Source organism: Mauremys reevesii, linkage group 2 (genome assembly GCF_016161935.1).
Source record: "Mauremys reevesii isolate NIE-2019 linkage group 2, ASM1616193v1, whole genome shotgun sequence".
Classification (NCBI taxonomy): Eukaryota; Metazoa; Chordata; order Testudines; family Geoemydidae; genus Mauremys; species Mauremys reevesii.
This window is the reverse complement of record NC_052624.1, coordinates 106,303,278-106,319,456: the sequence shown is the minus strand read 5'-3', so window position 1 is coordinate 106,319,456 and position 16,179 is coordinate 106,303,278. Positions and strand designations below refer to the sequence as shown.

At 40.1% G+C, this 16,179-nt stretch overlaps 2 long non-coding RNA genes across 5 annotated transcripts in view; one reads left to right on the top strand and one right to left on the bottom strand.

Moving 5' to 3' along the window:
- The window catches only part of LOC120398579, a 186,357-nt gene extending 183,290 nt beyond the window's left edge, over positions 1 to 3,067 (bottom strand). For all 3 annotated transcript variants that reach the window (XR_005594549.1, XR_005594550.1, XR_005594548.1), the window contains exons 1-2: positions 2,954 to 3,067; positions 2,703 to 2,794 (exon numbers count right to left, since the gene is read on the bottom strand). This is a non-coding gene — a long non-coding RNA (uncharacterized LOC120398579). The remainder of the gene's footprint in view (positions 1 to 2,702; positions 2,795 to 2,953) is intronic.
- The window catches only part of LOC120398580, a 61,759-nt gene extending 46,378 nt beyond the window's left edge, over positions 1 to 15,381 (top strand). For both annotated transcript variants that reach the window (XR_005594552.1, XR_005594551.1), the window contains 2 exons: positions 11,448 to 11,618; positions 14,976 to 15,381. This is a non-coding gene — a long non-coding RNA (uncharacterized LOC120398580). The remainder of the gene's footprint in view (positions 1 to 11,447; positions 11,619 to 14,975) is intronic.
- Positions 15,382 to 16,179: the final 798 nt, after the last annotated feature.

The following is a 16,179-nucleotide window of genomic DNA, read 5'->3' as shown; positions in this document are numbered from 1 at the left end:
CCGATACTGTTGGTGCCATAGCAGGTATAGGTGCCGGGCAGCGGGACTTAGTAGAGCGCTCGGGCTGCAGAGCAGGCGGCTCAGCTTAATAGCGAGCTCGACCACGGTTCATATTGGGGAGTTTTCCAGCACCGGACTCGACGGCTCTTGCATGGCCGGAGTTAACGGTGCAGATATTGTCGGTGCCGCGGCAGACATTGGTGCCGGGCGATCCGACTTAGCATAGCGCTCAGCTGCGGAGCAGGCGGCTCGGACGCAGCAAGAATTTTGTGCCTCTTCACCCTCCAGGATAGGGATCCATGCCGAGTGGATGTCGGAGCCAGCGACGGCCGGTGCCGAGAGGCCTTGGCAGTACAGGCGATCCGATGCTGATGGAGCGCTCCTTGAAGATTAACCAGCGCTCGGTGTCGAGAGCGGAGGAGCAAGAGCTGCCTCCCTCAGGAGCTGCTTGAGAGGAAAGTCCTGCTCCCCTTTTGATCTCGGGTTAAAGGCCTTACAAATGCGGCACTTATCTGTTAGGTCAGATTCCTCGAGGCACTTAGGAGAGGATCTTTTGTCGGCATCGGCTTGTGGCCGGCCGAGCATTATAAAACCCTGTGGACCAGGCATCGAACCTGGCACTCGGTGCGGGGAAGGGGATAAACCCCAAACCCCTGTGAAATAAATACACTAACTATACTACAAACGAATAAAGTTAACTACAACTATATAAATCTGAACTATATACAATACTTAACGAGAGAAACTACGAGTAGCTAGGGAAGTGGAGGTCAGCTAAGCCGCGCTCCACTGTTCCAATGACCGACACAGGCGGTAAGAAGGAACTGAGGAGCGGATGGGTCGGCTGGGGTATATATCCACGGCCATGGTGGTGCCACTCCAGGGGGCGCCCAGCCAACCCACTGAGTTGCTAGGGTAAAAGTCTTCCGACGAACGTGCATGCGGCGCGCGCACACCTAATTGGAATGGATATGAGCAATCACTCGAAGAAGAACTTCCAGTCTTTTTTATTATCATTAATAAATGGGGAGTAGCTGCAAACACCACTGAGGAAAGAAAAATAAAACAAAAGGACCTAGCAATATTAAAAATAGTCCTAACATAAGAACATGAATATCCATTGGGTAAAATAACAGCTAATACATCCAAGGAAAAGAAATCCAAAGAGTAGATATTTAATGGTAGGAAATGACCTGGAAAGCAATGATACTGTAAAAAGACTTAGGTGTGACTGTGACACTGCACCCCATATTCTTCCCAGAGATGATGATATGATATGAGTATGACATAATTATAATGTTTGGTGTCATTGGAAAAGTTATGATTTGCTGAATATGATTATCCTATTTCTATGTATGTATCATTTTTGTATCTGAAGTTAAGAATATTGACTAAGCATCTGTATTTCAAATATAGTTACACCTGGGTAACTCCCACTAGACAAGATGCTTTCAGTCTAGAGAGAGGGTGGGGAAGGCCTATTCAGGGCAATGGGCCTTTAGGAAAAAACAATAGGCTTTAGGAGAAGCTTATCTCCCACCTGGGGAGTCTTCCTAAGAATGCTACAGACAGCCTTTGAGTAATGCCTTCTATGACTCTACAAGGACATGTGATGAGACCACATGTCTCTGGACTCCATCTTGGGATGTCAGTATTTTTCCAGAGACTGGTCTGGGAACCAAGCTTTGGGAGCAAAGAGTTCCCACCCTATGCAAAAGCTATATAAAGGAGGGAATGACATCATCTGTGGTTCTTCAGTCCCCACCCAAGAAGACTACTGGAAACACCTGAGGAACAGAGACTGAACTGGGGGAAGTGCTGGACCCAGGCTAAAGGGATTTTTAGCCTGTGAATGAAACCCCTGGGTAGTCCAAGCTGTAAAGCAAGTGCAGCTTGCTCTTTAATAATCTTCAGCCTGCTTGTATCATCTCTTAGGGTGAGATTCTGATATTCCTATCTAATCTATTTCGTATATTAAGCTTAGTTTGTGTTTTTTGTTTAGTTGCTAGCAAATAGATCAAAGCAGATTACCTATCACTTATAATCACTTAAAATCTACCTTTTATGATTAATAAACTTGTTTTTGCATTATCTAAACTAGTGAGTTGGAGTAAAGTGTGTGGGAATCATAACTCAGGGGAAAAGGCTGTTGCATATGCCTCTCCACCTTGAGGGAGGGGGCGGATTTTATGAGCTTACGCTGTACAGTTCCCTGTGCAGCACAAGCCTGTATAATTTTGGGTTTATACTCCAGAGGGGTACACACCTAGGGAGCTGGGAGTTGCCTTAACTGTAGCCTTCCTATGTAAGGGCTGGTCAGAGAGCCTGCATGTAACTGCAGCTGGGTGTGCCCCTACCTGTTTATATATGCTGTTGAAAGTGAAGGTTGGAGTGCAGTACAGTGTGATAGGGAGCCCAGGCTGGTGGGTCATGGGGCTCAGTGATACCCCAGTTGCAATGAGTTATGTTAGCCAAAGGCCAATTAAATTTGGGGTTACGGTAAAAGATTTGCATTATGAAGTGGAGAAGCAATAGTCACTCCCAGTATGATGCTGGGGCAACTGTATCTGATACACTGCAATCAGTTCTATGCATTTAATTGCCAGAAAATTTCATTGGGTCCCACAAAGTTTCACAAAGGCTATGAAATAACCTTTTCATATTGTCTGTGTTATCCAATAGAATAAAAAACTGCCTATTACCTAATGTTGTTATTCCAGTGTAATTTCTGGTACAGTTGCAATGGTGTATTCTGGAGCACTGCTGCAACTTGCTTGGTGAGATTTTTCAGGGCCTACAAAGAAAGAGGAAGGGTTAGCTTAGAGAAATATGGACTAAATGCTGTTCATTCCTAAATTTCTTAATTCTGAGAATTTGCCACATACATGTAGCATTAATCAATTTTCCAAAATCTCATATAAATCACCTTCAAATAAATTTGAAAACTACTGACCTGGATACTTTCACAGAAACAACCAGTGAAAGGCAGCAGAAGTGTATAAGCCAGCATCATATAACAATCTAACCATGAAATGGTTAACATTATTAAGTCCTTCTTAGCTCGGTGATGCATGTCATGATAATAATGGCGATGAAATTGTATGTAAATGAGGCAATGACAGGAGGAAGTTGCTAGGCAACTGGGAAGGATTGGAAAAGCACATTTTGTTAGGTCAAGGTGGCAATTGGTTTGAGGAGAGGCAGTTTTGAAAACAGGTTTTGTGGTATATTGGTAATGTGCAGAAAAAAGGCTGTGTTTTAACCCAGAATAAATAGACTGAAAAGGATCAGCACATTTCTCAGCTGTTGTTAATTCACTCAGTTAGGCTTTCTATACCACTAAGCCCCATATAAGGGGACATATATTTCAATCTCACTCCTTTAAATTATACTGTGATTAATAGAGATTTTGCAAATAGGCAATTTCCAACTTTTCCAGGTATGGTATGTATCATGTACTACAGATAGATCAACAGTGCTACACATAAAGCTAACATAGAAGCTCTTTGCTAAAGGGTCCCCTGTGCTTTGCAAACAACTCTCACCTAAGACCTGACAACAAACTCTCTACACCAAACTTGCCTTGCAGGACATTTATTCTTAAAGAATAACATGTAAGATGTTAGACAGAAACCTTGTAACTTGTCAAGATTTGTAATCATTGAGACGTGTGTCAGCAATTGCCTATTTAGGCAGGTGGGAGCTGTACTTCAATCGGATTGACTGATGATGTGAATCAGCCCACCTATGAATATAGACCAGTGGTGGGCAACCTGTGGCCTGCATGCGTCCCATCAGGATAAACTGCTTGCAGGCCGTGAGACATTTTGCAGATGTTCACCATCCACAGGCACCCCCCCACACACACAGTTCCCAATGGCCACAGTTCACCATTCCCAGCCAATGGGAGCTGTGGCCAGTACCAGTGATATAGACTGTTTTGGAATACCACAGAATGGAGAAATACACACTAGATCCATTCACCAAGAAAGTGTCTTGTGTAGTATGGATGTTTAATGAAAATTTTGTTCTTGGTTCCCAAGAAACCAGCCAGCCCTACAATGTACTGAACTTTGGTGGGAAACCTACCTTATTAGACAGGAAAGGCAACTGTTAATAAGTGTAGGCCCTAATTTGCATTTTATGATTTTGTTTTGTATTGTAACCATTTGATTCCATTGCTCACTCTTGTTTCTAGAGGAACCCCTTTTTTTTCTTATAATAAAACAAAATAAGGTTTTTTTTAGCATTTGTGAGCACTTTTATGTGTTGAACTGGAGCAATGATTTAAGGTAAAACTTGTAAACTGGGGTACACTGTTCATTTAGGGGCAGAGATTCTGGGATTTTTGGAGTAGCTAAGTCAGGGGCTGGGTATCACAGGGGAATGTTTCAAGGGGACTCAGGGACTGGGGTGCACTAATTGTTAATCTGCAAGGTGAAAACAAGGATGGCATAGCCCAGAGCAAAATGCTTCAGTGGCTAACAGTCTGGGTGGTGTTAGGGAGCTAACATCCATCTCATTAGAGGGCAGTGGGGTAACAAACACACACAACCCTGTTGTACTGGGGAAAGTGGTTCCCAAGGGATATATAGTGAACTAATGATATGGGGCCTGATTCATCTCTGCTCTACTCTAGTTGTACATCACTGTAACTCCATTAAAAGCAAGTAGTGGATTTACACCATAAACACTTGATAACCCAGTGAAGAATCAGGTTGTTTATATAAATGAAACTTAATCACAAAATTCAAGGATTTCCCCCCCCCCACTCCTCCTCTCCAAAAAACATAGGGCAAGATTTTCAAGACTTGAGTGGATACAATTAGGCCCCTGACTCCATATTTAGGCAACTAAATAAATGGCCTGATTTTAAAAGTGACAAACAGGTATCAGCTTCCAGTGAAGTCCTCCATTAGCTCAAGTGCCAGAGGTCTGTGTGGTGATTCTAGAGGGTCCAGCCCAGTTGATTAGCCATGTGGGTGTCAGTATGATGCCACCTAATAGAATCTGGGTGTGGGGGGTCAGTTTGTTTTCTGAAAAACCTAGGAAATTACAAACAGACAAAGTAAACCTACATTGAAAGAACAGTATTAAGGTTTCAATCTCAAGCACTAAAAAGTTAGGAAATGCCAGAATTAAAGTTGCCGGTGCAACTTTAATTCAGTTCCCTTTTGCACAAGCATCATGATACAGACTCACTATGCCTTCTTGGGGGTTAACCCACTCCCCCTCACTGCATGAGTTTCCTCCACTGAAAAAGGACAGAAGACCCCACAGCCACCTCCTCTTCTGGGGATGTCTGGCCCTGGTACCCTATATTAGATGATCTGTCACATCACCTAAACTTCCCTCCTCCCACCCCACCCAGGACTCTTCCTATGAGCTCTGCATGATACTTTCCAAGCTTTGTTCCTGACCTCTAAAGGACCCCTCTAAAGTCTGCTATCCCTGTGGTCTTTCCTGACTGAGCACAAGCTGCCCTGATATCTCCTAGCAGGCCTTGTCACATGCTCTCTTTTGTCACATGATGCCTACATTCATTCACTTCACCTGAGGGGGTGACTAACCCTGACATAGGTGCACCTGAGCCTCAGTGCCCCTAAAGGACCAGCTCGTCATATGACAGTTTAAAGTTGCAAATCTTTAGTCTAACATAAATTGTTTGCAGTTAAAAGTGCTCAGGGCACAGTGGAAGAAGAAATCCTTTTCACTAGATTTAGGTCATTACAATGAAAAGTAACAATAGAAAATATGTCCCGAGTTCTCTCAATAGGGTCAGAAAAAATAATAGGTTCATAATATGCCAAAAAGCATCATTATGATCAATTAATCTGACCTTCTGTATAACACAGGCCATGGTATCACCAATGGCTTGTCAACATCAACATCTAGTTTGTGGCAAGCAGAGCTGCAAATGAACCCCGCATGAGCCTACTGCACGCTGTCCATGTGGTCCCTACTCCAGGCACTAACAGTTCCCTAGTGTGCTTTGATCTACTCCCATAAGTTTTGTAGCTGCACAGTGTCTATCACAATGGGGTCCTGATCCATGACTAGGGTACCCAATTGCTAGAGTTGCCAACTTTGACCATATTCCTGCAGGTTTTGTCACATGACAATCTTTAATTAAAGATTAATCTTTAAATCCTTAAAACTCCAGGAAAATCCTAGAGGGTTGGCAACCCTTCCAATTGCTACAGAGATGTAAATAAATAAAATAACAAAAACTGAATATTTCCTTGGTGTGTGTATGTGTTTTTTTGTTTTGTTTTTTAAATTGAGTCAGAGGAAGAAGGATTCAAAGCAGTATAGATTATAGCAAAAAAAAAGTTTTTTAATGGCTATTTTACCTGGACTGCTTTGCATATCCTTGATATTTATAGTTGCATGGCCGATACTGGATGAAGGGTCCCAATTCTGTAACTGTTTTTCCATGTGAGTAGTCTTTATATTCCACAGCACGACTTATGTGAGTACCACTGGGCCCCGTGATTTGTTTCACTATATGCAGTAACTGGTTAGTCTTTAATTTCAGTTTCTGTTATTAGTCCTTCTTTGAACATTCCCTATTGTGGAGGTGTTTCCTACAGTATTTCACTCTGACCCCAATCCAGTACACACTGAAGTCTATGGAAAGACTCTGACTTCAAAGGGCATTAGATCAGGACCTAGATCTATGTGATTTTCCGGAACATTGATTATTATTAAAGGTTACATACCATTTTAATTTTAAAGAACAGTATTAAGGCCCTGATTCAGAAAGATACTTAATCATATGACAAAATGTAATGGAATTTCTCATGTGCTTAAAATTAGATATGTGCTAAAGTGCCTTGCTGAATCAAGGCCTCAGAATGGAGTTAAGTAGTTTTATTAAATGTTTTATGTTTCAAAGGAGTCCGTGTTTTAACTACAGACTTTCAACCTCCCATATAAAGTACTTTGATTCCAGTATTTTAAGTTATTTACTCAGCTGGAATTTAAACATTTTTTTTAAAATTAGCTGGTGGATTTGAGAGGGAAGAAAACATGTAGATTTAGTAAAAACCCCAGTAATACTTCAAATCACTCTTTATTGCTATACATCATTTTGCCAGAACTTTCATCATGTTCTTAATTAGTCTGGTTTCCCCTTTCTTTTAATGCCACCAAAAGGCTCTGTGTGTTTTTTTTTTTCTAGGTTCTGCACAAACAGGAACAGTAATATGCAAATATGTTGTGGGATTCTTTCTTACCTGTTTCATTCAGAACAGCCTTTTTCAGTAACTTCACCACTTTAGCCATGGGAATGAACAATGTTATGTTGCATACTACATATCTTCCCAAGCACTGTTGGGGCTTAGCTATTTTGCTTTCTTCCCCTTGACCATGAATCTGGGGCATATTTTGGTTGCATGAAGTCAACAACAAAACTCCTGCAGAGCTTGAGCCTGTGAGGCACTGAGCATTCCGGCAAAGTTCTGGCGGGTCATCTACTCCTACTGACTTCAGTAGAGTGCTAAGCACTTTGCAGGTGTGCTCAAAACACATCTCAAGATGGAGTTCAGACACTTCTATGGGAGCAGGATTAGACCATATGGAGCAAAATCTCTGCTGGTATAAATGGATGCAGCTCCACTGAAATCAATGAAGCTGCACTTGTTTATCCCAGGAAGTTGCATACTTGGTTGTTTCTGTAGGCTGAGCTCATTGCACACACCAGGGTCTCATTGCAATCCTCCTTTGTCTCACATGCTCCCTATCTGCCGCCCTCCCAAACCTGTCTATTGCAGGGACTTTCTGCAAAGAGTCTTGACAATGGTATAGATCCATTACTAGATGGAAATCTTAAAATTATGAATAATATTGCAGAAAAGGCAAAAATGTTCAAGAAATTTCTGTGTTGTGTTTGGGGGGAGAAAAACATGATGTAAGCTCATTTGATGACAACACACTTCCCTTCCATTGCGGGGAGGAATAGCTCAGTGGTTTGAGCATTGGCCTGCTAAACCCAGCGTTGTGAGTTTAATCCTCGAGAGGGCCACTTAAGAATCTGGGGTGAAAATCAGTAGTTGGTCCTGCTAGCAAAGACAGGGGGCTGGACTCAATGACCTTTCATGGTCCCTTCCAGTTCTATGAGATATAGGCCTCTCTCTATATATATATTATTCCACTAATATCTCAGGAGCATGTTAAATAACAGCTACTAAAGTTAGACATTTTTAAATCAGCAGATCAAATAATTTGCATTCAAGACTTAGAAAACAGTTAGCTGCAGAGTTTTCTGGACCATTAATGTTAATTTTCAATAAATCTTTAGACACTGAAGATTGGAATAAAGTTAATGTTGTACCAATATTTAAAAAGGGTAAGCTTGATCATCCAGGTAGTTACAGGACTGTCAGTCTGAAATTGATCCCAGGCAGGATAATGGAGCAACTGATGTGGGACTTGATTAATAACAAATTAAAAGAGAGTAATGTAATTAATGCCAGTCAACATGGGTTTATGGAAAATAGATCTTGTCAAACTAACTTGATATATTTTTTGATGCGATTGCTAGTTTGGTTGATAAAGGTAGTAGTGTTGATATAATATACATAGACTTCTGTAAGGTGTTTGACTTGGTACCCCACAAATTTTGATTATATAAATAGAATGATATAAAATTAACATGACACACATTAAATTGATTTCTGGTAGTCCATCGCTGATGATCATAACAATATTGTCACAATTCTCATCTATGGCTATGCATATGAATCTGGAGTCCAAATCCTGATGCACAGAGTTGGCCTCACCGAGGGCATGGGATGTCCGTATCTATGACGTTTGATGGTGCAGCTCTGTCGAGCCTTTCACATGCAGCATGGAGACAATTTTGTCGATCCCGCTCAAACCTGTTGCATGCTGATCTTATCAGAGACCACCAGTGAGCCCTGTTCTGAGCCATTTGCTCGACTTTGAGATTGATGCCAGCCCACTGGAGACTGTTCTTCAGGTTATCTTTGAAGTGCTTATACAGACCACACTGCTTTCTTTTCCCCTGCCTCAGCTCCCCGATACAAGATTTCTGCTGGGAGATGGTGGTATTCCATTTTGATGACAGGTCTAGTCCACCCAAGTTGTGCTTTCAATAGCATTTCTTCAATTCTGGTTGTGTTTACTCTCTCAAGGGCCTTAATATTGGTCAATCTGTCCTGCCAGCAAGTGCTCATTATTGAGTGGAGGGAATGTGAAATTGCTCAAGCTGTTTAATGTACCATCTCTAAAGAGTCCATGCCTCAGATACATACAGGAGAGATGTTAGAACCACTGCAATGTAGATCTTCAGTTTGGTGGAGAGACAAACGTTGTGTAGAACTGCTACTTGCTTTCCTCTTTGTTTGTCAATGTAGATGCATAGGCACTGATGACAGATATATGTTGTAAAGAATTCAGGTGGGATCAAAGTTTCATGAGCCGTTCATTCAGGCCAACGGGGTGGTCAGGAAGTTGTTTCAGAAAAGGCGTTCTAATTGTAAATCCAACTCCATGGATCCTGTCTTCATCCTTTCCAAAAGAAAGTGTAAGAAAACAAAATAATCTCTAATAAATTTTGGAGATGGACCCAAATTTTGGGGCGTCGTAAATAATAAAGAGGACAGGTTACTGCTACAGAGAAATCTGGATTGCTTGGTAAGCAGGGAGCGAGCAAACAATATGTGTTTCAATACTGCTAAATGTAAACATATACATTTAGAAACAAAGACTGAGCTGTACTTACAGGATGGGGGACTGTCCTCGGAAGCAGGGAAAGATTTGGGGATCATGAGCTCCCAGTATAATGCTGTGGCCATCAGACCTAATGCAATCTTCTGATTCAGAAATATCAGAATCCCAAGAAGAAATAGGTTATTTTACCTCTGTATTTGGCGCCGGTGTGACCACTGTTGGAATACTGTATTCAGTGTTGGTGTCCACAATTCAAGAAGGATTCAAAGAGAATCAGGGACATCAAAGTGAGTGTAAGAACATAGAAATTGACCCAGTGTGTCTTAAATGAAGAAGTTTAATTATAACTTTAAATGGTGTTGGGCACAGACAGCACAGATGACTACAGTGTCTCTAATATGTTGGTTGTAGTCAGCAGCAACCACTTATATAGGGATCTCGCCATGAAAGTAGACACTAGAGTATTCTGATTTTTGCCAGAAGCATAAAGAATCTTCAGCAATTAAATTAAATTCAACCTACACACAGCTAATACTAAATGTACAATGTGTGAGGGAATTAGTTCATTCAGTCTGGGAGTCAGGACTTCAGCAAAACACATGCTTATAAGGAATGTGTGCACATCCAAAGTGCACACAAGTAATTAAACTCTACCCTAATTTTCTTAAGTGTAATTGAATTTCATGGTGCATGGAGTATTGTGGAGTTACCTACCAGGGGGTTTCAATAAGCTTTGGCAGCATTAGAGACAGCATATTTATAGCATCACAGTGGGAAGTTTAAAAAGTCACTAATTCCCTACATACTAAAACATAGAACACACTTTTCTTTGGGTTTGTTTCAAGCAGTCAATTTGCATCGCTGCACAAATTCCCTTGGTGTGACTATGCCTTTTCCAATATCTTCTCTTTGCTTAAAAAAAAAGTGATAATTTCACTTCTGTAGAGCAACATTCCATTTGCAACTAGAGTCGTCAGCAGACAGTAATTCTTGGGGGATTTCAGTGCCCTTCTCCTGGCACATCACTGAAATTGTATCTATTCTCAAGGAGACACTTAAAAAGCTGGCTATGAAATGATTTATTTATAGACAGGAGCACTCCATGTCTCCCCCAAAATTCTAAAGGGAAGTTTCACTTTCTTTTTTATGAGCCACTTAAAACATGCTTATAAAATTTATGATTTTTCGAATTTCATGAGACAAAACCTATGGTCTTCGGAGTCCTAGAACGTAGCCACAATGTTGTAGTATCTTCACTGGCTCCTCTGACTTTCAGCCTTTTAATTGCAAAAGTCAAAACTTTGCCACTAAAGTCTAATTTTTCTTTTGGCTTTGTCTAAAACGATGCCGGACATGAATTAGAAAAAAGGGATTACAAGGTTTTAAGGATGACTGTAAATTGAAGTAATTTCTAAGCAGCCTGTAAGGCTATAGTTTCAGTAGGCATGATTAGCTCATCATAGAGAATGGTAGCGACAAAGTAATACAATAAAATAAATACTACCGTATTAGTACTACTATTAATGATATTTACATCTGGACAGAATGAATATAAAATGCTATTATATAAAAATGTAGCTTTTAAAATCTGCTTTATAAAGTTGAAAATGACTTCTCAAGGTGCAAGGCAATGGAGAATCATCTATATCCAACTATATCAAAATGTTTGACAATCCACTGAAATTTTAAGATATTTCAAATATATAACTATAGCTGGCCAATAATTTTTTGATGACTTTTTTTTTCTCCAGAAAATGCCAATTCATTGAAACTGAAACTCTTTGTGGGGGAACATACCAGTTTCACTGAAACTTTCCTCAAGTCCAGGAGAAAATTTCTGGGAAGAGAGAGAGAGAAAAATATCCCAGAATAGCCAAAAACCCCAGAATAGCCAAGAATAACGTGGGTTTCTCACATCCCAGGTGAGTGTCCTGACCACTTACAGCCTTTGATTTATTTGTTCCCAATCAATAGTTTAAAAATAAGGAATAATACCAAACTGAATTCTTTAAGGTTGCAGCCTCCAGGGTGGATACATAAAACTTAATTTAGTAGAGGACCATCAATGACTCAATGAGTGATAAAATTAAAGACTTTGTCAGATTTTATTTTAAATACAGGAATTACAATATAACCATACACTGCATTTATACTCACATTCTAAGATGAAATATTTCATTCAAGGGTAAGCAATCCCTGAATGAGGCAAATGGGTATAAATACTTTCTGTAATGTTACCTTGATGGTGGCTGGATGCACCTAATCTGAAATTAGTGTACTGCCCTTTAATAATCATGCCTCTTAATTAACATTAAATCTAACTTTTGCCATATTTATCCCTCCACTGCCATTATTGAATATTTTCTGCTTTCCCATTGTGTATTTAACATTAAGCCTTATCTTAATTAATATCTGCCTGAATGCCATAACTATCAATATAGATAGCATTTTCCAAAGCATTAACATCTTATTTACACTTGTCAAAACCAGTTTTTACTCAAACCATGTTTATAACATGACCTAGGGTTATGTCCACTCCTCTTGGCCACAGATTGGTGTGAGTTCTTTAAGCATATCACAGTGACAGATGTACTGGAACCCTTCTACAGAGCAACAGGCAATTTGCAGAGGTTTTCATGTTTGTGTCTCATAATGCTGTACAGGCCAGGGAGGTACTCAATCTTTCTTTAAAGAGATCTTCTTGGAGATGGCCTATAGACTGAGTGATTGCTATATTAGTAAACATATCTGTGTCTAAGCCAAATACTGGTAGTGAAGCCATAAAAGACACAAATAATGATGTAGACACAGTGCAGGTATTATTTAAATAAGAAGAATTATGGTTAGGATGAGGTGTCATTAATCACAAATTCCTAATCACTCCAATGGACAATTTCTTACACATTTTAAGACGTTCAGCCCTTTCTCCTTGATATTTTTTTAGGAGAATCGAGATTGTGATCAAGTCTCAAATTTGACATATTTTAAACTCATTGCTGATAAACAGTTATTTTATCAACAAGGAATACTGAAAAGAATGCGGCTACTTTGGTATTCTTGTAATAGGAAAATTCTACTATCTTCCAACTAGAAAAATGTAAAACCACTGAAACATGCATAAATTGAACCTGATTAATCAGTACTCCAGGGATTGAAGTGGATATATAACCACTATCTGGACCTTTGTCCATTTGAGGACAAATTGTTTTCCTCTGTTATAATCATATTCAACTAAAGGCAATGTGACCTTTACCCAAAATCAAATATTTACTATTTAAACAAGATATAAAGGCCTAGTTTGAATACGTTTCATATTCTCCTTCATCCTTGAGTTCTAATTGATTAAAGTTAGCATTCCACCTTTCACAGAATTTACACACTGCATCTGATTCTCCCAAGTACCATAGGCAATACCATTAGTCAGAACTTGTACATTTTCCCAAGACACACGTTTTGCAAACTCCCCCCTTAGGATCATTGAAGAGCGGGAATATTATTTTCCAGTCTGCACAAGGCAGTTCTGTTAATTCCTCTAGCTCATAATGGAGATTAGGGCTTTCTTCCAATTATTTTGGAAGAATCACCTTTTTTTTTATCTCTGGTAGTGAATATAGTTAAAGTGAGAATAAACATCCATTTTTACTACCTCAATTTGAGTTGGACTTACTACGTTAAATATTTAGGAAGCCTAATTTCCTTTCCCGTCATTTTAAATGCAGAACAATCAATAAAAGTTACCGGAGTAGCTCACAAAGCCATCAGAATCATAGACACTAACATGCCCCATTTTTTTTCATTCAGTTCCACTAATTTCATCAACATTATTTTGATGGTACAATTTGTTTGTTCCACCAGCCCAGATGACTGAGGATGGTAAGAGATGTGACAGAGTCTTACAGGATTCAAAACATCTCTGGTGAAAAAGAAGATCCTCTGGTCTGAATCTACCTGGTAATTCCCAGTGACAATATACAAGTTCCACCAAAACATTAGGTGTTGGTTCACATTGGGAAAACTTCCACCTTTTTAGAAAAAGGATCAATAACAACTAACAATTGTTTTTCTTTCTGAGTAATTGGTAGGGATCTTACAAAATCAAAAGTATTCCACGGACCTTCAAGCCTCTGTGGCCTCAAAACAACATATTTTTTCCTGTTGGATTTTTTGGTGCACAAACCAGACAAGTCTGGCCATACTCATGAATGTCTTCCCCCATAGTGGGTCACCATCCTAAAGTGGACAATCATTGGATGGTCTTCTCAGTTCTCTGATGAACCAAATAAATAAGCTTTCTTTTTAGAGCAATAGACATCACTCATAGAAAAATATCATTTTCAAAGCGTTTGAAGGGTAAATTACAGACCAAATATTATTCCTAATCCAATCTCTTACCTCAGCTCTTGGGCACATTAATGCATGTGTGTGTTGACTAGTCCAACTCAAAACATGATCCTGCTTTTTCAGTTCTCTTCTATCTGGAATAACAGTCTGAACTTTTTCCTCTAAGGAGGTCACAGGTTCTGGATGTGTTTTACTGTAATCTGATTACACACCTACAGATCTTTTCCTGCTGCTCCTTACTTAGACAACAAATCAGCTTTCAGATTTTGGATGGCAAATGGATCAGTTCCACTGTGAGCCTTAACCTTTTTAACCAAAGGAGCTTTTGTAAATAAATGGATAGCTTCACTATATAAAACACTAACACAGAGCGTTTTACCATGGAGCCATCAGTAGAGGTAAAATCACTTCTAAGCCAGAAGGGTAAAAATGCTGCTAAGACATTTGTGACCCTAACAGCATCACAGTGCAAGAGGGCAAGGGGAATGCTGGTATCTAGTAGTGAGTTTCAGCTGTTCTGACCATTTCAGTGCACCTAACTCACTGTCATAACCTCTATGTAAAAAGTGTCACGGAAGATATCAATAGAAAGCTAATAACATACTGATCTTTAATATTATTGAACGGTGTATGTGCTGGTGACAAATTCAAGATAACAAACATGGGAAATTACGTTATCAAAGTGTGTCTGCTAGGCAGGGCTAAAGTTACTCCTCCCTAGATAAAGGAATATAGTTATGCCACCTGGAAGGCATCTCCAAGGCACATTAAGAGAATGAGAATACAAATTACAGAGAAGGTAAACAGGGCCATGAAGAAGACAGCAGGGGGAGGAGATTGTAGGAAACAGATCAATTTGCATTTTCGCAAACACCAGCAGGGGAAAAAGCAGCATGAAACTTCCTTCACCAGGAAGTTCTATGTTATCTTCCTCACAGCTTGAATGAACTTTACATGGGAGGTGAGGGTTGTAACCTTCAGAATAATCCAATTCAAATGTTCACTGGACTGTAAAAGAGAGGAGCAGAGAACCCCAAGTGATCTTTCACCTAAGAAGACAAAAGAACCAAGCACTTTGGACATTGTGAGCTCTTGATTGGAGGACATTGGTCAACCATCTTGCTAGAAGGTAGCTTGGTAAAGAAACTACTTTGAAGGAAGGCTGTAGCTTATTTTATTAAGTCTTAGCCTCTAGAAATCATTTTTACTTTAATTTGCTTGTAATCATTTCTAACTCTTTTATACTTGATCTCACTTACAATCCCATTTCCATTTGTTAATAAGATTGTTTTATTTTTAATCTAAACCAACCCTGTGCTGTTTGATATAAAGTTAATCAATTAATGCGGCAAGCTTCTGTGTATTATATCTTTAAAGGAACAAGCATACCTTAATCTCTATCTGAATAGTCCAGGAGAGGGCTGGATATTGCAGAACACACAGCTTGGGAAAAATTGGGACTGGGGGGTGTTGGGCCATCTTGCTAAGTATAATCAAATTTGGTGGAGGCCAGGGTGCAGTGGTGGCATGACAAGCAGGCCACTGGAATCAGAATTGCTGAGTCAGATCTGCTTAAAGTCATCCGGTGCATGCTTGTATGCTGTATGGAAGCATCCAGACAAGAGGATTACAGTGGCAGAGCATTTTGAGGCACTCAGGGTTACATGGCAGGCTGTGACATAACCCTTCGCTGGTCTGGATTGCACCCCAGAACATAACAGATTTGCACACCCAAATAGGGCATGCCTACACTGCAATTAACAACCCACAGTTGGCATGTGCCAACTGACTCAGGCTCATGGGGCTCAGACTAAAGGGCTGTTTAATTGTGGTGCTCAGTCTGTGGCCTGGGTTCTGGGATTTTGAGAGGTGGGAAGGTCCCAGAGGTCAGGCTGACCAGGCTGAATGGCTACACTGCAATTAAACAGCCCCTCAGCCCCTTGAGTCCAAGTCAGCTGGCACAGGCTAGCCACGGGTGTCTAATTGCAGTGTAGACATACCCACAGAGTCAAAATACAGTATAACTACATAATCTTCCAGCTGTGCATAACTATTAGGGATATGGCCCATGTAATTCTGAAATCACAAGGGATTCTTTCCCACCATTTTTTACCACAGTCTAACAAGCAAGAAAATATACTC